The sequence below is a fragment of the Magnolia sinica genome, chromosome 9 (assembly GCF_029962835.1).
Source record: "Magnolia sinica isolate HGM2019 chromosome 9, MsV1, whole genome shotgun sequence".
In the NCBI taxonomy this organism is placed as follows: domain Eukaryota; kingdom Viridiplantae; phylum Streptophyta; class Magnoliopsida; order Magnoliales; family Magnoliaceae; genus Magnolia; species Magnolia sinica.
This window is the reverse complement of record NC_080581.1, coordinates 72,248,151-72,267,087: the sequence shown is the minus strand read 5'-3', so window position 1 is coordinate 72,267,087 and position 18,937 is coordinate 72,248,151. Positions and strand designations below refer to the sequence as shown.

The 18,937-nt window shown below is 36.1% G+C and overlaps 1 non-coding gene across 1 annotated transcript; it reads left to right on the top strand.

Moving 5' to 3' along the window:
- The first annotated feature begins 18,420 nt into the window (after positions 1-18,420).
- On the top strand, positions 18,421-18,527 carry LOC131257297 (small nucleolar RNA R71). Its single transcript, XR_009177307.1, has one exon. It is a non-coding gene; the product is annotated as a small nucleolar RNA R71 (small nucleolar RNA).
- Positions 18,528-18,937: the final 410 nt, after the last annotated feature.

The window sequence follows — 18,937 nt, the reverse complement described above, 5'->3', positions numbered from 1 at the left end:
CAATATCCATAGCTATTTTGTACATTAAAAAATTAAATCATTTGTTCATTCAATTACCACCTGTTCATTCAATTACCACCTGTACAATCATTCATTCATTCAATTACAATCATTCATTCATTCATTCAATTACAATCCTTCATTCATTCAATTACAATTACAATCTTTCATTCAATTAATTACAATTACAATCAATTATAGTTATAATTACAATAATGCTGAAAATACAAATCTTTGGCTTCATTAGAAAAATGTGCTCGACTTCACCCTAAAATTTTAACAGTTTCGTATATTCCATCATCCTATAAACAGTCATGTCATTCATAAATTAGAATGCCCATTGGAGAAAAGAAAGACAGTGAAAGAAGTGCATCACGTATAACCACTTTTTTTTCTTAATGAATTAAAAAAAAACTCAAAGAGGAATGAAATTGACCAAAAGAAATGGTCTCACCATATGATTATAGGTTTAGGTTTTGGTTTAGGTTTAGGTTATAGGTTTAGGTTAAGGTTAGGCTATAGGTTATAATTAAGTTTAGGTTATAGGTTAAGGTTTAGGTTATAGGTTTTGGTTTAGGCTTAGGTTAAGGTTTATGTTATAAGTTATAGCTTTTGGGAACTTGATTATAGGTTAAGGTTTAGGTTTAGGAGAAAATCGGGTTTGGGTTCGGGATCGGGTTTAGGTTTGGGATTTCAAGTTTAGGTTTAGGTTAGGGAGTTGAGATTAGGATTAGTTGTAGGTTTGGGTTTAAGGATTTGAGAATACATTTAGGTTTTAAGTTTAGGTTTAAGTTAAAGGTTTAAGGAAATGTTATAAGTTTAGATTAGGTTTAGGTTTAGGTTTAGGTTTAGGTTATACGTTATAGCTTTAGGGAATTGAGAATAGGTTATGGTTTAGGAAAAGGTTAGGTTTAGGTAATAGGTTTTGGGATTTGGGAATAGTTTTAGGTTATAAGTATAGGTTTAGGTTAGGTTATAGGTTAAGGTTTAGGGATTTGAGTTTAGGCTATAGGTTTAGGTTCAGGGAATTGAGTTTAGGTTATAGGTTTAGGAAAAGGTTAGGTTTAGGTTATAGGTTTTGGGATTTGAGAATAGTTTTAGGTTATAAGTATAGGTTTAGATTAGGTTATAAGTTAAGGTTTAGGGATTTGAGTTTAGGTTATATGATTAGGTTTAGGTTTACGTTTAGGGATTTGAGTTTAGGTTATAGGTTTAGGTTTAGGTTTAGGTCTGGATTTTGGGATTTGAGAATGGGTTCGGGTTTAGGTTATAGGTTTTGGTTTCGGTTTAGGTTATAGGTTTTGGGATTTGATAATGGGTTCGGGTTTGGGTTATAGGTTATAGGTTTTGGTTTTGGTTTAGGTTATAAGTTTTGATTTAGGTTATAGGTTAACAGTTTAGGTTAAGGTTTAGGTTTAGGTTATAGGTTTTTTGGATTTGAGAATGGGTTCGGGTTTAGGGTATAGGTTTTGGTTTTGGTTTAAGTTATAGGTTTTGGTTTTGGTTTTGATTATATGTTTTGATTTAGGTTATAGGTTATAGGTTTAAGTTTTAGGTTTTGGTTTTGGTTTTGATTTAGGTTATAAGATATAGGTTTAGGTTAAGGTTTAGGGAAAGGTAATAGGTTTTGATTTAGGTTATAGGTTATAGGTTTAGGTTTTAGGTTTAGGTTTAGGTTTAAGTTATAGGTTATAGCTTTAGGGAATTGAGAATGGGCTATGGTTTAGGTTTAGGAAATCGGGTTCAAGTTCGGGATTGAGTTTAAGTTTGGGTTTTCAAGTTTAGGTTTAGGTTTAGGTTAGGGAGTTGAGATTAGGATTAGGTGTAGGTTTAGGTTTAGGGAATTGAGTTTAGGGAGAGGTTAGGTTTAGGTTATAGGTTTTGGAATTTGGGAATAGTTTTAGGTTATAAGTATAGGTTTAGGTTAGGTTATAGGTTAAGGTTTAGGGATTTGAGTTTAGGTTATAGGAATAGGTTACGGTTTAGGTTTAGGTTTAGGTTTAGGTTATAGGTTTTGGGATTTGAGAATGGGTTCGGGTTTAGGTTATAGGTTTTGGTTTTGGTTTTGGTTATAGGTTTTGGTTTAGGTTATAGGTTTTTGAATTTTAGAATGGGTTCAAGTTTAGGTTATAGGTTTTGGTTTTGGTTTAGGTTATAGGTTTTGATTTAGGTTATAGGCTATAGGTTTATGTTAAGGTTTAGGTTTAGGTTAAAGGTTATGGGATTTGAGAATGAGTTCAAGTTTAGGTTATAGGTTTTGGTTTTGGTTTAGCTTATAGGTTTTGGTTTAGGTTATAGGTTTTGGGATTTGGGAATAGTTTTAGGTTATAAGTATAGGTTTAGGTTAGGTTATAGGTTAAGGTTTAGGGATTTGAGTTTAGGTTATAAGATTAGGTTACGGTTTAGGTTTAGGTTATAGGTTTTGGTTTTGGTTTTGGTTATAGGTTTTGGTTTAGGTTATAGGTTTTTGAATTTGAGAATGGGTTCGAGTTTAGGTTATAGGTTTTGATTTAGGTTATAGGTTATAGGTTTATGTTAAGGTTTAGGTTTAGGTTAAAGGTTTTGGGATTTAAGAATGAGTTCAAGTTTAGGTTATAGGTTTTGGTTTTGGTTTTGGTTATAGGTTTTGGTTTAGGTTATAGGTTTTGGGATTTGAGAATGGGTTCGGGCTTAGGTTATAGGTTTTGGTTTTAGTTTAGGTTATATGTTTTGATTTAGGTTATAGGTTATAGGTTTAGGTTAAGGTTTAGGTTTAGGTTATAGGTTTTGGGATTTGAGAGTGGGTTCGGGTTTAGGTTATAAGTTTTGGGATTTGAGAATGGGTTCGGGTTTAGGTTATAAGTTTTGGTTTTTGGTTTAGGTTTAGGTTATATGTTTTTAGATTTAAGGATGGGTTATGGTTTAGGTTTAGGAAATCGGGTTCAGGTTCGGGATTGGGTTTAAGTTTGGGTTTTCAAGTTTAGGTTTAGGTTTAGGTCAGGGAGTTGAGATTAGGATTAGGTGTAGGTTTTGCTTTAGGGAATTGAGTTTAGGTTATAGGTTTAGGGAAAGGTTAGGTTTAGGTAATAGGTTTTGGGATTTGGGAATAGTTTTAGGTTATAAGTATAAGTTTAGGTTAGGTTATAGGTTAAGGTTTAGGGATTTGAGTTTAGGCTATAGGTTTAGGTTTAGATCTAGGTTTAGTTTTAGGGAATTGAGTTTAGGTTATAGGTTTAGGGAAAGGTTAGGTTTAGGTTATAGGTTTTAGGATTTGAGAATAGTTTTAGGTTATAAGTATAGGTTTAGGATAGGTTATAAGTTAAGGTTTAGGGATTTGAGTTTAGGTTATAGGATTAGGTTTAGGTTTAGGTTTAGGGATTTGAGTTTAGGTTATAGGTTTAGGTTTAGATTTAAGTTTTTTGTTTAGGTTTGGGTTTGGGATTTGAGAATGGGTTCGGGTTTCGGTTATAGGTTTTGGTTTTGGTTTAGGTTATAGGTTTTGGTTTAGGTTATAGATTTTTTGGATTTGAGAATGGGTTCGGGTTTAGGCTATAGGTTTTGGTTTTGGTTTTGGTTATAGGTTTTGGTTTTAGTTTTGATTATATGTTTTGATTTAGGTTATAGGTTATAGGTTTAGGTTTTAGGTTTTGGTTGTGGTTTTGATTTAGGTTATAGGTTATAGGTTTAGGTTAAGGTTTTAGGGAAAGGTAATAGGTTTTGATTTAGGTTATAGGTTATAGGTTTAGGTTAAGGTTTTAGGGAAAGGTAATAGGTTTTGATTTAGGTTATAGGTTATAGGTTTAGGTTTTAGGTTTTAGGTTTAGGTTTTAATTTATGTTATAGGTTATAGGTTTAGGTTTAGGTTTAGGTTTAGGTTATACGTTTTGGGATTTGAGAATGGGTTCGGGTTTGGGTTATAGGTTTTGGTTTAGGTTATATGTTTAGGTTTATGTTATAGGTTTTGGGATTTGAGAATGGGTTCGGGCTTAGGTTATAGGTTTTGGTTTTGGTTTAGGTAATAGGTTTTGGGATTTGAGAATGGGTTCGGATTTAGGTTATAAGTTTTGGTTTTGGTTTAGGTTTAGGTTATAGGTTTTTGGATTTGAGAATGGGTTATGGTTTAGGTTTAGAAAATCGGTTTCAGGTTCGGGATTGGGTTTAAGATTGAGTTTTCAAGTTTATGTTTAGGTTTAGGTTAGGGAGTTGAGATTAGGATTAGGTGTAGGTTTAGGTTTAGGAAATTGAGTTTAGGTTATAGGTTTAGGGAAATGTTAGGTTTAGGTAATAGGTTTTGGGATTTGGGAATAGTTTTAGGTTATAAGTATAGGTTTAGGTTAGGTTATAGGTTAAGGTTTAGGGATTTAAGTTTAGGCTATAGGTTTAGGTTTAGGTCTAGGTTTAGGTTTAGGGAATTGAGTTTAGATTATAGGTTTATGGAAAGGTTAGGTTTAGGTTATAGGTTTTGGGATTTGAGAATAATTTTAGGTTATAAGTATAGGTTTAGGTTAAGTTATAAGTTAAGGTTTAAGGATTTGAGTTTAGGTTATAGGATTAGGTTTAGGTTTAGGTTTAGGAATTTGAGTTTAGGTTATAGGTTTAGGTTTAGGTTTTATGTTTAGGTTTAGGTTTAGGTTTAGGTTTGGGTTTTGGGATTTGAGAATGGGTTCGGGTTTAGGTTATAGGTTTTGGTTTCGGTTTAGGTTATAGGTTTTGAGATTTGATAATGGGTTCGGGTTTACGTTATAGGTTATAGGTTTTGGTTTTGGTTTAGGTTATAGGTTTTGATTTAGGTTATAGGTTAACGGTTTAGGTTAAGGTTTAGGTTTAGGTTATAGGTTTTTTGGATTTGAGAATGGGTTCGGGTTTAGGCTATAGGTTTTGGTTTTGGTTTAGGTTATAGGTTTTGGTTTTAGTTTTGATTATATGCTTTGATTTAGATTATAGGATATAGGTTTAGGTTTTAGGTTTTGGTTGTGGTTTTGATTTAGGTTATAGGTTATAGGTTTAGGTTAAGGTTTAGGAAAAGGTAATAGGTTTTGATTTAGGTTATAGGTTATAGGTTTAGGTTTAGGTTTTGATTTATGTTATAAGTTATAGGTTTAGGTTTAGGTTTAGGTTTAGGTTTAGGTTATAAGTTTTGGGATTTGAGAATGGGTTCGGGTTTAGGTTATAGGTTTTGGTTTTGGTTTAGGTTATAGGTTTTGGGATTTGAGAATGGGTTCGGGTTTAGGTTATAAGTTTTGGTCTTGGTTTAGGTTTAGGTTTAGGTTATAGGTTTTTGGATTTGAGAATAGGTTATGGTTTAGGTTTACGAAATCGGGTTCAGGTTCGGGATTGGGTTTAAGTTTGGGTTTTCAAGTTTAGGTTTAGGTTTAGGTTAGGGAGTTAAGATTAGGATTAGGTGTAGGTTTAGGTTTAGGGAATTGAGTTTAGGTTATAGGTTTAGGGAAAGGTTAAGTTTAGGTAATGGGTTTTGGGATTTGAAAATAATTTTAGGTTATAAGTATAGGCTTAGGTTAGGTTATAGGTTAAGGTTTAGGGATTTGAGTTTAGGCTATAGGTTTAGGTTTAGGTCTAGGTTGAGGTTTAGGGAATTGAGTTTAGGTTATAGGTTTAGGTTTAGGTTTAGGTTTGGGTTTTGGGATTTGAGAATGGGTTCGGGCTTAGGTTATAGGTTATAGGTTTTGGGATTTGATAATGGGTTCAGGTTTAGGTTATAGCTTTTGGTTCTGGTTTAGGTTATAGGTTTTGGTTTAGGTTATAGGTTATAGGTTTAGGTTAAGGTTTAGGTTTAGGTTATAGGTTTTTGGATTTGAGAATGGGTTCGGGTTTTGGGCTATAGGTTTTGGCTTTGGTTTAGGTTATAGGTTTGGTTTAGGTTATAGGTTTTAGGTTTAGGTTATAGGATTTGAGAATGGGTTCGGGTTTAGGATATAGGTTTTGGTTTTGGTTTTGGTTATATGTTTTGACTTATGTTATAGGTTATAAGTTTAGGTTTTAGGTTTTGGTCTTGGTCTTGGTTTTGATTTAGGTTATAGTTTATAGGTTTAGGTTAAGGTTTAGGGAAACGTAATAGGTTTTGATTTAGGTTATAGGTTATAGGTTTAGGTTTTGGTTTTGATTTAGGTTATAGGTTATGGGTTTAGGTTAAGGTTTAGGTTTAGGTTTAGATTTAGGTAATAGGTTTTGGGATTTGAGAATGGGTTCGGGTTTAGGTTATAGGTTTTGCTTATAGGTTAAGGTTTAGGTTTAGGTTTAGGTTTAGGTTATAGGTTTAGGGATTTGAGAATGGGTTCGGGTTTAGGTTATATGTTTTGGTTATAGGTTATAGGTTTATGTTAAGGTTTAGGTTATAGGTTATAGGTTTAGGTTATAAGTTTTTGGATTTGAGAATGGGTTATGGTTTAGGTTTAGGAAATTGGGTTCAGGTTCGAGATTGGGTTTAAGTTTGGGTTTTCAAGTTGAGGTTTAGGTTTAGGTTAGAGAGTTAAGATTAGGATTAGGTGTAGGTTTAGGTTTAGGGAATTGAGTTTAGGTTATAGGTTTAGGGAAAGGTTAGGTTTAGGTTATAGGTTTTGGGATTTGGGAATAGTTTTAGGTTATAAGTATAGGTTTAGGTTAGGTTATAGGTTAAGGTTTAGGAATTTGAGTTTAGGCTATAGGTTTAGGTTTAGGTCTAGGTTGAGGTTTAGGTTATAGGTTAAGGTTTTAGGTCATAGGTTTTGGTTTAGGTTTAGGTTATAAGATATAGGTTTAGGGAATTGAGAATAGGTTAAGGTTTTGGTTTAGGTTTAGGTTATAAGATATAGGTTTAGGGAATTGAGAATAGGTTAAGGTTAAGGTTTAGGTTTAGAAAATCGGGTTCGGGTTCGAGATCGGGTTTATGTTTAGGTTTTCAAGTTTAGGTATAGGTTTAGGTTAGGGAGTTAAGATTAGGATTAGGTGTAGGTTTAGGTTGAGGGATTTGAGAATACATTTAGGTTATAGGTTTAAGTTTAGGTTTTAGGTTTTAGGTTAAGGTTATATGTTTAGGTTAAGGTTTAGGTTTAAGTTAAGGTTGAGGTTTAGGTTATAGGTTAAGGTTTTAGGTCATAGGTTTTGGTTTAGGTTAAGGTTATAGGTATAGGTTAAGGTTTAGGTTTAGGTTTAGGTTTAGGTTTAGGTTTAGGTTATAAGATATAGGTTTAGGGAATTGAGAATAGGTTAAGGTTTAGGTTTAGAAAATCGAGTTTGGGTTCGGGATCGGTTTTATGTTTGGGTTTTCAAGTTTAGGTATAGGTTTAGGTTAGGGAGTTAAGATTAGGATTAGGTGTAGGTTTAGATTTAGGGATTTGAGAATACATTTAGGTTATAGGTTTAGGTTTAGGTTTTAGGTTTTAGGTTAAGATTATATGTTTAGGTTAAGGTTTAGGTTTAAGTTAAGGTTAAGGTTTAGGTTATAGGTTAAGGTTTTAGGTCATAGGTTTTGGTTTAGGTTAAGGTTATAGGTATAGGTTAAGGTTTAGGTTTAGGTTTAGGTTTAGGTTATAAGATATAGGTTTAGGGAATTGAGAATAGGTTAAGGTTTAGGTTTAGGAAATTGGGTTTGAGTTCGAGATCGGGTTTATGTTTGGATTTTCAAGTTTAGGTATAGGTTTAGGTTAGGGAGTTAAGATTAGGATTAGGTGTAGGTTTAGGTTTAGGGATTTGAGAATACATTTAGGTTATAGGTTTAGGTTTAGGGATTTGAGAATACATTTAGGTTATAGGTTTAGGTTTAGGTTTTAGGTTTTAGGTTAAAGTTATACGTTTAGGTTAAGGTTTATGTTTAAGTTAAGGTTGAGGTTTAGGTTATAGGTTAAGGTTTTAGGTCATAGGTTTTGGTTTAGGTTAAGGTTATAGGTATAGGTTAAGGTTTAGGTTTAGGTTATAAGATATAGGTTTAGGGAATTGAGAATAGGTTAAGGTTTAGGTTTAGGAAATCGGGTTTGGGTTCGGGATCAGGTTTATGTTTGGGTTTTCAAGTTTAGGTATAGGTTTAGGTTAGAAAGTTAAGATTAGGATTAGGTGTAGGTTTAGGTTTAGGGATTTGAGAATACATTTAGGTTATAGGTTTAGGTTTAGGTTTTAAGTTTTAGGTTAAGGTTATATGTTTAGGTTTAGGTTTAGGTTTAAGTGAAGGTTGAGGTGTAGGTTATAGGTTAAGGTTTTAGGTCATTGGTTCTGGTTTAGGTTAAGGTTTTAGGTTTAGGTTAAGGTTTAGCTTTAGGTTATAAGATATAGGTTTAGGGAATTGAGAATAAGTTAAGGTTTAGGTTTAGGTTTTGGGTTTAGGTTTAGGTTTTAGGTTTTAAGTTAAGGTTTAGGTTTAGGTTGAGGTTAAGGTTTATGTTATAGGTTAAGGTTTTAGGTCATAGGTTTTGGTTTAGGTTAAGGGTATGGTCCCTGCAAATACAGATATAAACAAGGCCATCCGACGCAAAGGCCAGGCCCTTCCAATGCTGTCCATAAAAAATGAACAGCTTCATCATGGTCATAATAGCGGTTCCCTCTTTCCAGGGAGCCCCGTTCTTCCGAATGTTCCGATGCACATCCGGGTCTGCTCCATTAATTTCGATCAAATACATAAACACGACCTGTCCAAATGGCCAGGCCCTTCCAATGCTGTCCATAGGAAATGGACAGCTTCATCATGATTATAACAGCGGTTCCCACCTTCCAGGGACCCCCGCTCATCCGGATAGCTCCGACGCACATCCGGGTCTGCTCCATTAATTTTGAGCAAATTTAATGGAGCAAATACGTAACCACTTGGTCCCAAATACTTACTTTATAAAAGAAAATCTCCCCTGTTTTCTCAAATTTTTCATTTCGATCTTTTTTATCCCAAATCCACGTCAATGCATGAGAATCATGCATAAACATGAATTTTAAGCAAAATACAGGAGGGAAATTACAACATAGATATCATGCACACGATATCACATAATGTATTATTTGATGAACTACATATGTGCATTCTTGACAAGAGACGTACCAGATGATTGAATCTGAAATATGCAGCTCCAACCCTCCCACATGCAACATCCACCTAAAAGAATGCGTATAACCGTCATGCTTGAGTAATCAATATAGGAATGTACAAGTAAAACTATAAAACTAAAGATACTCACTGCATTTTCAAGATCTCTTCCATAGTTGACGATTCATTTTAAAGCCCTTCTCCCTCCTCCTTTACCCGAGCTTGGGACCGGCAATGCAAGGAGTTGCATTGACGAAGTTAAAAAAGAGCTTAGGCTCCATTTGATTTTAAAAAAATATATTTTTATAAATACTAATGTGATGACCAAATGGAGCCTAAGATTATAAATACGTTCAAATATAGAGTACAAAATTCATTCAATATTAAAAAAAATAAAAAAATAAGTGCCAAATTAGTTCAAAATTAGTTCAAAATGCACACAACAAGTTTAAAATTAGTTCAAAATGCACACAACACATGTTCAATTATACAGTACGAAATTTGTTCAAATTATTGAATTCTCAAAGCCTCTTTCCCCCATTGCACAAATGATCCTGGACCGGCCTCTCCAAGTGTAGATGCGAACCCATCTTCTTTCCACAAAGGAGCGTGAGGTTGTATAACCTCAGTCAGGATAACAACAAAAGCTCCATCCTCCAATGGCTCGCAATGGACAGTTGCATTTAGATTAACTTCGTGTACTTCACCACGAGCAACTACACCACGTTTTCCAAAACCAAGCAAGTCGCATCTCTTACCGATATATATAATATCCGGCTACATTTACACATAAAATGGCATTGGTATTGTTAGCGTTTATAATATAATTGTAAGCTCATTATAGTAAAAAATTTATACTTGCATACTGACGACGCCTGAGTAGATTTAGCGACTGTTGGTGATGAGAGATTTTGAGTATACTGTCTATCTTTCTGCATATCAACCAATGTTTTCTTCATCTCAACTATATCTTGAGTCATACCATCCAATTTTTTCTTCACCTGAGATAAGTCTTGAGTTACGCTCTCTTTTTCTTTTGTCACATTCTCTACCTTTGAACGAGCAGGGGCTAACTTCTTCAGTCCTACCTTGCTTATTGAGCAACCTAGACCTCGCATTCGCCCTCTATTGTCAGAACCAACCAACTGTAAAACATTGTAAATTAAGTTATTAGGATATTCATAATTGCCATAAAACTTAAGTAATTTTTAAATTTTATTAGTACCTCTATAAGGGCATCATCCATGCCGGTCATCCTAGAAGTAGGATTGCTACTATAGAGCTCATCTAGTTTTTCCTGTGAAAAAATACAAATGAATGCAATATAATTCAAAGTTATACTTAGGCTTTTCATAAGGGTACTAGTTAGTGGTACGAGGGATGCACTTACAGCAAGGTCAGGATATTGGACAACTTTATCCTTTCTTGTATGGGCTCTTAAGAAGACTTCACATCTACTTATCTCGACATCAGAGGTAAGATTCTTCTCCATCGCCTTTGGCACATTACATATCATTCAAATACACATCATTAATAGATTTAGATGAATGATAATTCAAATTTAAATTCAATTTTAAACTATAATATCTATTTTTAAATACATACCATCTTATGGCGAGTAACAGTCATGCCGTGCCTCCCAAGACACACAGGTCCTTTTAGCTTGGCCCGATTAACTTTATTCCTTGCGCTTACCCTCTTGAATTCCTCGGTGGTACGTTGATCCACGAAGGGCCTCCAATCCTCCATAGGGATACCTGGGGGGGTAGGACCATCTCTTACAGCAATAGGATCCTTGTTTGTAATATATTTTGCAGTCAATCTTCTCTTGTAATTCCTCCACGCTTCATTGATGCGTTTTGTAACGTAATCAAGACTTGCAGCCCAACTTTGACCCTCAAACTCATAAAACTGTGACAATCTTTTTGTGACCATATGAATTTGTTCATGAGGCACTTGGCGAAAGTCCAGGTATATGATCGAGATATGAGAACGGGTGAGGACACCGACATGCGATGCAAAGTCTCTGTGATCGGAACAGTCCTCATTCGGTTGCCAGAATTCATTCGTCTTTAGGACTTTTTTCCTATCAAGTGGCATAAGTAAAGAGACCCCCCTAGTAATGCCTCTTTTTTAGATGAAGAAGAAGCTGACACAATTACATAAAAAGAATGACAGTTATATATACACATCATTGATTACTGCTAATATATAAGGAAAATAAAATTTACATATATAATTAAGGAGAAGTATCTTATTACCTCTGGTATTGCTTGAATCTGTACTCCCAAGTACCTGCACACCCAATACCTCTGGTTGTGAATCCATGTGCCTATTTCTTCCCTAATATGAAAAGATAAAAAAAGATTTTTTTTAAGCTAATGGTTAAGAAATAATTTAGATTACAGATAAAGTACAAAAAATTCACCATATTATCCAAACCTTGTTTAGATTTCTTCCAATAAATATCATTCTGTTATATGCTTAGAAAATATAAACAAATCAGTAGATTCTCTTCGATCATTTTATTTTCTTTATTTTCTCGACCACAACACTGACATCTTCAGATTCATTGAATATCAACTCATCAACCATTGCTAATGAGGTGAGATCAGGTCCTGCATCGGCATTACTTACAGCCTTTAATCGTTCCGATAGAACGCACGTCTATTCTTCGACAAAAATTTTTTTGGGAACCTCCAAGACCACATGCCAATCAGGATTTTTTGGATCTCTGGTGTAGAAAACTTGCGTGGCATGCTCTGCAAGAATGAAGGGCTCATCACCGACTTTGTCTGAACTGTAAAGACTAGCCAAATTTACTAATCTCAAATTCGCTTCTGCATCAAAAGAAACACCATGATGTGTCACTTTCACCCAATCACACTTAAATAGGACGGGCTTGTACCCTCTTCGGTACTCCAATTGGATAATTCTACGAAGGACTCCGTAGTAAGGTTGATTTTCATCCACTGTATTGATATCCTTAGCACTTGATCGAAAGGTTGTCATACCCTCTGTCCTAACCCCACTGTTTTGGTTCGTTTTATTCTCCTCATAGTCCTTAGTGACAAAGAGGAAACCATTAATACAATATTTATTGTATTGCATAGAAAAAGCTAGAGGTCCTCTCACAACATCTTTAAATTCATTATCGTCAGATTCAATGAACTCTGGTTGCCTCTTCAACCAAGATATGAATTCGTCTTCGCTAGGCACCCTGTTGATCCTCTTATAGCATCACTGCAAGAAATCTTTGTGCTTCCTACGCGATATTCGATAACATTGTTATATTGAAATCGCATAAAGTAAGGAAGATATATATATATATATATATATATATATATATATATATATATATATATATATGAGCTTATTATACATACCATTCCCACTCGTCGTAGCTGGGATGACTCTTCAGTACCCATCTACGAGCTTGTTCGTATTCGATACCCGTTAGGATAACACTTTGACCCGAACCTACTGGACCAACATCGTCATCATTAGGGTATCTTCCAACTTACGTAGTCCAGGAATGACTCTATTAAACCGTTTTTCCAGCTTTTCCAGTAGGCTTGTTTTCTGTTCTCCTTTATATTGGTTGCAGAATATAACTGTCTCCTCTTGGATGTACTGCTCTGCAATACAACCCTCAGGTCATGTCTTGTTATGGACATAGACCTTGAATGTCTTCATGAACCTGACAAAGTTAATGATACATTATATATACATGCAAATGTAGATGTTAAGCCGATCTATTCTTATTAAGCTCACAACGTACCTTTCGAATGGATACATCCATCAATAGTATACAGGACCACATATGCGAGCCTTGTAAGCCAAATGGATCGACAAATGCATCATAATGACAAATATCGATGATGGGCATATAGTCTCAAAGCTGACATAACGTCCTAGCCATGCCTCTCTCGAGAGTAAGGAGTGTTTGAAGGTCTACAGTTGTCGAGCACAAGGCATTAAAGAAGGTGCAAAAGCTTGTAATTATAAGACGAATGACCTTTCTATCCCTGAATGCATGCTGGATGAGAACTGAGAGCAGATGTTGCATCAACACATGGTAAGAATGAGACTTCATTCCCTTTAAATCCACGCAATCTTCCTTTACGATGGTCCTCCAATTTGCACTAAAACCGATTGGAACACGCAGCTCATGCAAAGTCTGGATGAAAAGTTTTTTCTCTTCTTTTCTTAGACAGAAAGGACTTTGTTTCTGAATCACCTTATCATTGTTCTTTTTCAGCCATAGACGCTTCTTAATTCCTAATTGTTTCAAGTCCCTGCGTGCATTAGCATCATCCTTGGTTTTGCCAGGTGTGTTCAACATCAAGGCAACAAGGATTTCACATATATTTTTCTCAATATGCATGACATCAAGGTTGTGACGCACGGAAATATCTTTCCAATACACCAGATCAAATAATATAGACTGTTTGAAGAACCACGATGATTCAACATCATCTGCTAGCTCTTGTTGGCCTCCATCAATACCCCTTATATTACTCTTCCCAGTCTTCCCCCACTGCATATTCAAGTTCGCGGTTTGTCTTTTAACCTCAATCCCATCCAGACGGATCGGTTGACGTCGTATCTCCACCTTCTTATTGAATGTGTCAGCACTTGTGTCCTTCCTATCCTGTTCTGACATTGACAACCATCGTCTGTGGCCCATATAAACATGTTTCTTTCCATATTGGAGTTGCAAAGAATCTGTGTTAGGACCACATATAGGACAACCATACTTACCCTTTGTCCTACAACCAGAAATGTTACCATATGCTGGAAAGTCATGAATTGTCCAAAGCAGAACGGCACGCATATTGAATTTATTTTCATGGTATGCATCGAACGTCATGACCCTTCTCGCCATAACTTTTGCAGTTCATCAATCAATGGCTATAAAGAAACATCAATATCCTTTCCCGGTTGTCGCGGTCCCTCAATGAGCAAAGTCAACATAGTAAACTGAGGTTTCATGCAAAGCTTTGGTGAAAGGTTGTACGTCATACACATAACGGGCCATGAACTATGCGACATACTGAAAGTGCCGAATGGGTTAAACCCATCTGTAGCCAAACCCAATCGAACATTGCGAGGCTCAGCTAAAAAATCTGTATACTTGTCATCAAGATTCTTCCATGCAATAGAATCAGCCGGATGCTCCATCTTTTCATGTTGAAATTTCCTGGTTGAGTGTCAAGACATTTCTTTCGTCAACCATAGCACATTGAACATTCTTTATAGCCTTGGTGTTAATGGAAAATACCTTAACACCTTCCTAGGTATTGTAGATCGTTTTTTCTCAGAATCCATTTCAGTCTTGTACCTAGAAGTTTTACAATTTGGACAAATGGTTTTCATCTCGTTCTCTCTCCAGTATAAGATGCAGTCATTTGGACAAGAATGGATTTTCACATAATCAAGACCCAAGTTTGTAATGATCTTCTTCGCTTGGTAGGTATTAGTTGGGGCCTTGTTACCAGAAGGTAACACCTTCTTTAGTAGTTAAAGGAGCTCTGTAAAGTTTTTTTCACTCCATCCATGATTCAACTTTAATTTGAAAAGTTGTACAATGAAAGTCAGCACGGTGAAATCTTGGGCCCCAAGGTATAGCTTAGCCATTGTGTCTCATAGATTTGCTTCAAACTCATTAGTTTCATTTTCTCCGAAGACGCCTTCAACTATAGGGGTCACGTTGGGCTCATCCTGTACAACTTCATCTAGGTTATTACCACCAAGTTCTTGAACGATCGCGTTGTGAACCTCATTTAAGTTCGAGACACTATGGTATTGTTGGGAACTTGATTCACGTACAGTACACTTAGGTGATACATGCTCCCCATACATGTTCTAAACCCTATAGCTTGGGTTGAATCCATTTTTCATTAGATGTATTTCCATATCATCATAAGAAATCGGAAAACGTGCACATCTGCAAGTGATTCATGGACAAGGAATAAATTCTCTACCAGGAAGGTTTTCTTGTGCAAACTTTGAAAAACTTCTGATTCCAAAAAGAAAACGTGGGTCAGGGAAACTTAGTGTCATCCACTCCCTATTCATTACAGCCAAATCTCGATTAACCAATGGGTCCATTTTCAACCTGCACCTTACCAAAAATTAAAGTTAGAAATTAATCTAATGCACCATCCTCTTTAAAAGTTGGAAATGAAGGAAGTGTTATCAGATGATTGAACCCATACAGATATTATCTACCAAATACAATGTATTAAAGAGTTTGCAATCATTGTATTTTTACAATAAATTAATAATGTAATTAATAAGTAAAATATTAAACCACTTGCATAGATGAAAAGTCTCGCATGCAATTCTAATATATCAAGCTAAATGATGGATCGTACCAGTTAAAGACTTCACCACACAAGGGCAATGGAATGCTTACAAAGACCTAGGATGAAGAAACCACACAAATATCAACTCTATCCAAAATTTCTTCAACCCACATTAAGTTTTAATGGTGAATTACCACTGTTTCTTGTGCATCCAATCCATTCATATAGTATTGGCTCATCATGATGAAAAAAACTACCCAAAAATTGTATTATTCTGAGACTAAAGTGGACCATACGATGTATATTTAGAATTTTTAGGTATAATTTTATAAGTGGTCAGACTAGGAGTTGAAACAGCCTGATTTTTCGAATAAAAGCCAAAAATTTTTACCCCCAAGCTTGATTCCTGATGAATGCAATGCAGTGGATTAACATGTTTTATGACACGTGTGGTGGATGAGTCACCAACATTTAAAAAAATGGGATAATTGCACATGCTAGTCTAGCACTTCAATCATATTTCTCAATATATATATGAATGCCTATGCCAGTAACATAAAAGACATTGTAAAAAAAAAAAAATAGAAATTCAAATTGATGTCACGATCTGACAAACCCAAAAAAATAATAATAATAAATTCTAGAATTCCTTTCAGGATCTTAAGACAATCCACTGACATCACCATCATTACCTTTAAATCTCATCCAATCCACCCTAATCCCTTTAAAATTGCTTGGGACGTGTTTGGTTCAAGGGATTAAAAGGGATTGGAAGGTTTAATCCCGGGATTGGCCAGGCGTCCCAAACAAACCAGAAATAGCAATCCCGGGATATAGCAATCCCATAGATCTTACACCAATCCATTGACGCAACTATCATTACCTTGAAATCTGTACAATCTACTCTAATACCATCCAAATCCATCCAATCTGCCCGGCCAAACAGGCCCTAATGGTGGGCATTCAATCACCACAGTTTCCTATGGTGTGGTCCACCTAAGATTTGGCCCTAAAATGAAGTTGAAAAAATGAATGGCCTGCATACACATATTATGGTAGAGCCCACAAAGCATTTTTAGGGCCCGTTTGGCTGGGTGGATTGAATGGTATTATGGTGGATGGCCTGAATTTCTAGGTATTGATGGTGTTGTCACTGGATTGTCTTCAGATACATGGGATTGCTATATCCCTGGATTGATATATCCAGTCTGTTTCGCACACCCGGCCAATACTGGGATTAAACCTTCCCATTCCTTCCAATCCCTCGAGCCAAACACGTCTCAGGGATTGGGATCAGATCACCGACTCTGTTTGGTACGCACGACCAATCCCAGGATTTAACTTCCAATCCCTTCCAATAACATCCAAACCCTTCCAATCCGACCGGCCAAACGGCCCTTAGATTTCAGAAACAGAGAGAGGGGCAAATCCTTCCAATCCCTTCCAATAACATCCAATCCCTTCCAATCCGACCGGCCAAACGGCCCTTAGATTTCAGAAACAGAGAGAGGGGAATGCGGATTGAAGGATTGAAAGATTTGAGAAAGAGATAAAGAGGGAGAAAGAAAGAAACTAACCGTACGTGCTTCTTCTTCTTCTCCTTCTTGCAGCGAAATGGGTTTTTGAAAACAGAGTGGGGAATGCGGCCTTGAGACAGGGAGAGAGGGTAGGGAGATCGGGAGATCAAGAGAGGGCAAGGGAACGAGAGAGACTGAGTGCGAGAGAGAGAGAGAGAGAGAGAGAGAGAGAGAGAGAGAGAGATGGAGACAGAGATGGAGAGACGGGTTTCGGTTTTGGAGGGCGGGAGAAAATGGGGGATGGGGTTTCGGTTTTGGAGGGATTTGGGGTTTTGGACGGGCGCATGATGGACGGCCCTGAGAGGTTTTATGATTTTAGTTACGTGGGGCCCACTGTGATGTATTTCATATATCCACTCCATCCAATAAATTTAAATTATTATTTTAAGTGTGATAAAAAAATTATTTAGATCAAATCTTTAAGGTGACCACACAACAAATTAACAGTAAAAATTTAATTTATATTATTTCTTATGGTGTGGTCCACTTAGACATTTAATCCACATAATTTTTGGGCTCATGCAATAAAATTATATATCCAAATTTTTGGACGGCTTAGATCAAACACATATATTCCAATGGACCTGATGGATCCTCCTAAGCACCATCTATATTTAATATGCTTTAGGTAGAGAGGTACGCTTTAGCTACAGAGCACTTAGGCTATAGCTACGGATTAAATCCGTAGCTATTTTGCTACGGATTAAATCCGTAGCTAAAAGCTTTCAACCTCCATAGCCATTGCTCGATTTTTTGGTAGTGAGAGAAACGTAAATGTGATTCATTCAATTAATGAATGTTGGAGAATTTTTCAAAAGTTGATGGTCACGATAGACTTAACCTCTTAGACAAGTTAGATGTATTCATGTGAAAGGTTGGAAGCTATATGCAGGGAATAAGCCATGGTTTGACAAAAATTTCAACATGAGGTCAGTGGTTGCCTGGTAAGAGTTTCAACACTAGGTCATGGTTCCAACACCTACTGTGGTGTGAGTTGGCAGGCGTGTGTGTAGGATTTTGATTGAAGAAACCTTGAGGAGTAGCCGTTTGTCCATTTCTCCAACTAAAGTTTGGATGATTTTTTCAAACAGGATTGTACGTATTGGAGTTAGGTCCAGTAAAAAGTCTTTGATAGTTGTTTACGGCATTGGCTTGTTCATTCAACACTCCTCAAAAGGCGGATATTGTAGGACAATTTTCAGTTGTATGAATGTTGCAATCACAGATGCCGCAAACAATTTCATTAACCTTATCCTTCTTTCCTTCCATGGCCTCAACTTTCCTTATGAGCGTAGTCACTTTACACATGAGATCATCCTCTTCTTTCAAGAGATATAATCCACCTTTCTCCTTTAATTGAGTCGGCCTAGACGTGGTGTTCGACTTTGGGTAATAGTCCCATGATTGTGTTTTTTCAACAAGACTATCAAGGTAATCCCATACCTCGTCAACATCTTTATTAATGAACTCTCCATTACACATTGTCTCGACCATTTGGCGCATGGAAGATGTCAGTCCATTATAGAAAAAATTTGTAATGGGCCATGTTTCAAATCCGTGTTGTGGGCATGAACTGACCAAATCTTTAAACCTTTCCCAACATTGGAAGAATGTTTCATCTTCCTTTTGGGCAAAGTTCATGATCGCTTTTCTGAGGATAATCGTTTTATGATGTGGGAAAATTTTTTTTATGAATTCCCTCTGCATGTCGTTCCATGTGCCAATGGATCTAGGACGCAGTGAATGTAACCACGTCTTAACTTTCTCTTTTAAGGAAAAAGGAAAGAGTTTAAGCCTGATTGTATCCTCAGATACATTAGGAAAACATAATGTAGCTATAATCTCATCGAACTCTTTCAAATGTAAATATGGACTCTCTGATTCAAGTCCATGAAGTTTGGGAAGGAGTTGGATAACTCCTGGCTTGATGTCCATTTGTCCTGTATTTTCAGAGAAAATCATGCATGAGGGCATACTCACTCCCACCGGTTGTAAATAATCTCGTAAAGTACGAGGCGGGGGTGCTTGATGCACCTTGTTCTCATCTTGGGTATCCTCCACCCTGGGTG